Here is a 7,295-nt window from a genome sequence, read left to right on the forward strand (position 1 = left end):
GTACATTTACAGATTTTTATTAACATGTCACATGTTTTATAAATCATATAGAGCGCTCTTCACCTAATCTTGTAGGATTTTCAAATTTTTTATTTCACCTTGCGATGCCGTCTCTTTATATAGTTTTATTGAGTGTATAGGGGTGGAGAGAAAGATATATAGGATAGTAAGAGAGGGTGAGGAATGGAGGGAAAAGTGAGAGATAGAGAGAGGGTGGGTGTGTGTGTTTTTGTGTTGGTGTGTGTGTCTGTGTGTGTACGTGTGTATGTACCTGTGTATCTAAAAGGAGTGTCAATGGGAAAGAGAAAAGAAGAAAATCATGTTTATAGCTGGTCAGTTCTTTGAATGGTAAGTTTATTCTTGGCCTTTTTTATGCCAGATATAGTACTATACAAAATACCGAAAGGATCTTCACCTCTTACATCACACATTTCTTCTTACTTCAACCTCAAGATGGTATAATTTCCTGGGAGAGAGATAATTTTTGCGGCTGAAGATAGCTTTACATTGTAGATTATACACATATTCATCATCATCATTATATTATGTTATATTATATTATGTTATATTATATTATACACATGTAGAGCTTGAAACACGTGTACCGCGGAATCCTTTGTAGTTTTGTTGTTATTTTTTTCTTTTGGATTTACAATTTATTCCTTCACCGCAACCACCAGCTGGAATACACAGGTGCTTACAATTGTCAAGTATTACCTCTAATTTTCAATTTACCTACGTATATCTATATATATATATATATATATATATATATATAAAGATATATACAGTATGGGAGTTTAGTTCACAGGTGATTATATACGCTAGGTAAGTTCTGTAATGAGACGGTAGTTATGGAGCCATTGCAGATTTCTGATGCAGCGGATATATAATTGTTAAATGAGACGTCAAACATTAAGGCAAGTCAAACATCTCACGTCATATACAATATTATTATAGGAAGAATTTCAAAATCTTACAGCTTTTTCTGGAATATTCCCGAGTATTCCTGGAATATTCCTGGAATATTCAGAGATAAATAGGGGGGAAAATGGTAGGCTATATATTAATAAGATGATAACAGAGGAAGAGAGTAATAGAAAACGGAGATGGAAAGAGAGAATAAAAAGAAGCATAAAAGTTCATAGTTCAACTTTCCAAAGTTATAGGCACCTAAGGCACCACCCATTGCTAAATAGAAACAATATTAAATCTATTTTGAAGATGTAAGTGTATGAACATCAGTTTACATGGCATGTGTATGAGAATATCTGAAAAATCATGTAGAAATTGCCAGAAAACAAATTTTTAAATGAACAACTGAGGCGCAGGAGTGGCTGTGTGGTAAGTAGCTTGCTTACCAACCACATGGTTCTGGGTTCAGTCCCACTGCGTGGCACCTTAGGCAAGTGTCATCTACTATAGCCGACCAAAGCCTTGTGAGTGGATTTGGTAGATGGAAACTGAAAGAAGCCTGTCGCATATATATATATATATGTTTGTGTGTCTGTGTTTGTCCCCCCAACATCGCTTGACAACTGATGCTGGTGTGTTTACGTAACTTAGCGGTTTGGCAAGAAAGACTGATAGAATAAGTACTAGGCTTACAAAGAATATTCCTAGGGTCGATTTGCTCGAATAAAGGTGGTGCTTCAGCATGGCCGCAGTCAAATGACTGAAACAAATAAAAGAAAAAAAGGAAAAGAATAGAACTCATTTTTCTTTGCAAACATCATTTATTTTATAAACTATAACTTTGAAAAATGGCTATTTACAACACAATGAAAGTAAATTACAACATTTAAAAGTTAATAAAAATGAAGACAAAATATACTGGCCAATATACACTGCAAAACTAAGATATTCATTTACTTGATATTTAGGTCACTTATACAGCTGTGCCTATTTGTGACAAAGTTCAACTATCATTCATATCTGCACTTAAAAACTGGTAAATAAGGAGTAATGGTATTCATTTTAGGGTTCAATTTTATGACTTAAAATTTGGGAGATTTGTTAAAAATAAATATATTTAAAATGTGCAGAGATTGGAAAAACACATTAAATGTGAAAAGATATCATCAATAAAATTGTATTTGAAACCACAGATAGGAGTATTACATACTAACCCAGTGAATAAGTAATTTGAATGGAAGACAAAACCATTGTATGCAAAGTTATTCAGCTTATTGTTACCAGTGCATTGCTAAAATAGATTACCTTAGAAAATTGAGGTAACCTGTAAATGGGTTATCTTAATTTTCAATTTGTGCAGACCCAAGATCTGTGGCAGATTCATTGTCAAGAGCTGTCATGTCCAAATTTATTTCTCTTCTCCTTCAGCCACCATTTCTGTCACTGGCAGTCCATTTTCGAGTCACCAACTCAACCTCTGCTTCTGTTGCATTTTTCATAGTCTTGCGAACAGCCCCTGAAATTAATTAATTAGGTTACTTAAAAGTAGTTCTTAATGTGAGAATAACAAATGCACTCACATCCATTTACTCATGTACTATTCACAAAAACAACAATCTACTGGCAGAAATTCCATGGATTTGACTAACTCAACAGTTGAAAACAAATACAAACTGAAAGCTTCACATTCATAAATGTTCACTACTGTTTTATATCAGAACCTACCAAAGCAAGTACAACCACTCCTCCCTCCACACACACAGTCTGGCTAAAACAGCACTCAAAGTGAATATTGATATCATCATATGCCCAGCCTAGGGCCATTTTCAGTCCAACGACTGCAAATCAAAATTAAAAAATGCAGCCATTTTCAATACGCTATGAGCAAAGGATAAAATATATACTCAAATGTAAAGCAAAATGTAGAATAATAGCCTTTTTGTCAAGCATCAAAAGCAATTAACAGTGTTCCTGTGGGTTTTTAAAATGAAAATTCAAAGGTTTTCAAAGTTTTCCAAAGGTATTTTCAAGCTAGATTCAAGGAATGTCATGACCACTCCACAAAAAATTCAAGGGTTTCCAAGGACATCCTTCTGATAAAACAAAACTATTTACACTACTTAGGTTCTCAAATCATATTGTTTAAATATCACCTAATCTATTTCCTCAAGTTCATGACTAATGTGTAGCAATGTTTCCACACCAGTGTTGGTTGCCTGTACAAGCAACCAACACTGATGTGGAAACATTGCAAATATGAATTCAGACTAATAGTTTAAGTAGAACAATATTTCTTCTGTAGTATGGGGAGTGGACTGAATATAAAAATTTTAAATATAAAATCCAAAGTTTTCAAGGATTTCTGTGTGTCTGGATAATTTTCAAGGCTTTTACAGGCCTGGAATTTTACTTTTAAAATTCAAGGGCATTCAAGGAATTCAAGGATCAGCAGGAATCCTGATTAAGAAATTGGTAAGGCCTGTAGCATGATTTTCATTTTTAGTGTTGTATGTGGACACAGGCCTACCTGCATGGAGATCTGCCAGCAGTTATCCTCACATATATGATATTCAGTGTCTGAACATAGTGATTAATCACAACACTCTGAAAGTCAAACTAGCATATGTCCATTTTTCAAAGATAATTCTTACATTTTTTCAACAAAACCATACAGATACGGATATTGTAAGAAATGGCTTGATGAGCCACTTCTAAAGATATCCATATCTGTGTGGGTTTGCTGAAAGAGTCCCAAGAAATTTCAAGCTGTAGTAATCTTATACTGGTTTATTTTTTGGCTGTTTTGATCAATGATTTGGGTAAATAGCTAACATAGATCTGAGCTCTTTCAAAATGATATTAGAAAAAAATTGCGTGTTTCACCTCCATAATGCATAAACCTCATAACATTAATGTCAATACAACAGCTTTGTTAATTGGTTGAGTGCTGGAGGTAACTGACATGGTTTTGAAGAAAAGTGAATTATTGGCATGGTATTGGTATCAGCAAAAGATGAGAATTCTGCTGAGATATGATTGGTAGTCGGCTGCACAACACGGTGATAGCTGATCTTGAAAAATGTTTAGAAACAGAAACAGACATGCCCCAAATACAGTTCCACCCAGGATGATTTGTTGAGTCATGCTGACTGTTGGACAACCTCACCTCTCATCTGTGATATCTAATAGTTCAGCTTAGAAAACGTTGACAGCACTTCATCCAGTAAGATGAAGTTCCTTATCTGAGTGGCATTATCTCACCTGTGCAAACAGAGCACAGATATCGATTTTGGTTCATATTGAATTGAGTTATTGGATATCGGCAAATGCCAATAATACACATATTGGCTTATTCCTAGGAGATGGCTATTCAATTTTGGGAATTGAATATACAAAGGCTGGTATCTTTGATACTTACTGTGAATCACTGATGAAAGTTTCAACTGGCCAAATGAAAGTTTGTCTTTTTTGCCATACCAGTCATATAACTTGCTTAATTTGCTGGTCAGGACATGGCATAGTATTCTTCACACTGTTTCACTAGTATTTTTACCCCCAAGCACAGCAAGGTAATTAACCTGAAAATGGATAGGTTCTGTCATAAAGTTTTACACACTACAGGCTAAATGACTGATAATACATTAACACTTTATATTATGAGAACACAAAAAAGCACAGCTACCTTTGACAGTTTAGAAAATTTGTCAATCATTCCAAACATATTTGAATTATAAACAATTTTGTTTTAATGACAGAGTCATGAATTTGGGTTGGCAAATATAAGAGTCCAGAAAGATATCCCATCGTTCAATTACATATGGTGCACAACAACAATTTCAGCATCTAGGCTATTTTGTGACAAATAGGATCAAGTTTTGTAAATTGTTTATGCATATGATGGTCACTTGCCACATGATTTAAACCCAATGCAATTGGTTAACTTATCTTATTTTACCAGTAAAACAGAACTTGTAAACCAGAGTATACAAGCACCATGTTACTTTCTGAGGTTTCTGCTGGGACCTTAATCAAATAATCTTTTCAACTGAATATCAGGTTGATGCTCTTAAATATTTTTTAATTACTATACATTAAAAAAAAACCAAATCTGAGGTTATGAGTACTGAGATGAGCACACAATGATGGGTGTGAGTTTCTTGGGAGTGTGTGTGGGATATGGAAATGCACACATGTGAAGAATGGAGGAAGCAATTGTCACATGTAAGTAGACAGATCAGTTAGAGAGGAGCAGAAAGGTTATTAATTAACCAGCAGGTAAAACCACGAAAATGTAAAATGTACAACTTACCATGTTTTGAACCGCACCATCACTTAACTCAGCTTCTAAAACCTCAACATCCTTTTGACGAGAGAAATGAATTGTATCAGGAAGGTTTCTTGTCTCTGAAATGGAGGATGAGGATAGAATATTTTGAATTAGCTGCAGTATAGACTGCAGCATTTCCCTCTGCTGGGACTGTTCCTCTTGAATTTTTTCAATTGTAGTGAATAGTTGCTGATCCTGAAAGAACACAGGTACAAGATTTTCTGGGCAGGGAACACAGACAGGGTCGGGGGAGTGGGTATACTTCTTGCAGAGAAATGGGTGGATAAGGTAATCAAGGTAGCCAGAGTATGCGATAGAATACTTAAGATCAGATTAGTCCTTCACCATGGGTTAGCAACCATTATCTTCGCCTATGCCCCTCAGCCCGGGCTACCCGATGGACAGAAAGACCAATTTTATGACGCCTTCTTGCAGACTACCTCGCCGACGAATGACAGGGACCTTCTCTTTGTGGCTGGTGACTTCAATGGTTATGTTGGACAACATTCAGGGGGCTTCCATGGCGTACATGGAGGCTATGGTTTTGGTTCCCACAATGAGGAGGGAACCAGGCTGCTGGAGTTCTGTGATGCAAATGACATTATGGTTTACAATACTAACTTCAGGAAACCTGCCAGTCACCTAGTCACCTACCGTTCTGGCAGACACACTAGCCAAATTGACTACATCCTCGCCAGAAAAAGGGAAAGATGGCTGCTTATAAATGCCAAAACCTTCCCAGGCGAAGAATGTACCCCACAACATAGACTAGTAGTTAGTGACTTCAGTATCAGGGCTAAGTGGTTGCCCAGAAGATGACCAGCATGGAGGAGAAGGGTCTGGAAGCTCAAAGATCCTATGGATGGACAGAGATTTAGAGACTTATTACTCGAAGTCTTTGATGAAATAGAAGGGGATGTAGCTTCACACGATGTAGAAGACAACTGGAGGTTTCTATTGGACAACCTGCTGAGGGCCACTGACCAGATCTGTGGATGGTACAAAGTCCCCTCTCTCACCAAAATGACGTGGTGGTAGAACAATGATGTTGACAGGGCTATTAGACAAAAGAAACAGACTTGGAAGGACTGGAAGAACGGTGGTAGCAGGAAATTGTATCAGACTGCCAGAAAGGAAGCTAAGCGATAGGTTTATTTAGCCAGAGGGGAAGTAGATAAGAAAAAATTGGCCAATGTTCTGCACCATGAGGATCAAAGATTTGAGGTATTTCGTGTTGCAAGACAGTGTGTGAGAGAGAATCGTGAGGTCGTGGGAGGGAAATGTGTTCGCATGGATGATGGTACGCTTGCACTAAACGAGGCTGCAAAGAAAGAGGTTTGGAGACGCCACTACAAAAGATTGCCCAATAAAAAGAATGAATGTGAGAAAGAGAGTCTGCCGAATGTCGACCCAACAGAGGGACCAGCTATCCAAGTTGACAGTACCATGGTAGATAAAGCAATTAAGAGTATGAAGACAGGGAAAGCCCCCGGCCCATCAGGAATCACTGCAGAGATGCTCAAAATATCTGGCAGTGTTGGCTACAGCCTAGTCACCCGTATTACGAACCAGGTGATACACGAAGGAGTCATACCCAATGACTGGTGTAGCAGCACCATAGTAAACTGCTACAAAGGTAAAGGTAATACTTTAGGTACAAATAATTACAGAGGTATCAAGTAGTTAGATCAGGTAATGAAAGTCATGGAGAGGGTCATAGCCCAACTAATTAGGGAGAGAGTCAGTTTAGATAAGATGCAGTTTGGGTTTGTGCCAGAGAAAAGCACCACTGATGCTATATTTCTGGTAAGACAGTTGCAGGAGAAAAACCTAGCCAAAGATAAACCTCTGTACCTGGCTTTCGTTGACATGGAGAAAGCCTTTGACAGGGTCCCCCGATCTCTTATCTGGTGGTCAATGAGGAAACTAGGGATAGAAGAATGGTTAGTGAGAGCTGTGCGAGCCATGTACAGGGACGCTGTCAGTAAGGTGAGAGTTGGCAATGAGTACAGTGAAGAATTCTGGATAGAGGTAGGAGTCCACCAAGGTTCTG

The 7,295-nt window shown here is 37.5% G+C and overlaps 1 long non-coding RNA gene across 1 annotated transcript in view; it reads right to left on the minus strand.

The window, feature by feature from the left end:
- The window catches only part of LOC106875346 (uncharacterized), a 10,217-nt gene continuing 2,922 nt past the window's right edge, over positions 1–7,295 (minus strand). The window contains exons 2-5 of the long non-coding RNA XR_001410111.2: positions 5,225–5,319; positions 4,334–4,493; positions 2,221–2,431; positions 1–1,675 (exon numbers count right to left, since the gene is read on the minus strand). This is a non-coding gene — a long non-coding RNA (uncharacterized LOC106875346). The remainder of the gene's footprint in view (positions 1,676–2,220; positions 2,432–4,333; positions 4,494–5,224; positions 5,320–7,295) is intronic.

Source organism: Octopus bimaculoides, unplaced genomic scaffold, assembly GCF_001194135.2.
Source record: "Octopus bimaculoides isolate UCB-OBI-ISO-001 unplaced genomic scaffold, ASM119413v2 Scaffold_48862, whole genome shotgun sequence".
Classification (NCBI taxonomy): Eukaryota; Metazoa; Mollusca; class Cephalopoda; order Octopoda; family Octopodidae; genus Octopus; species Octopus bimaculoides.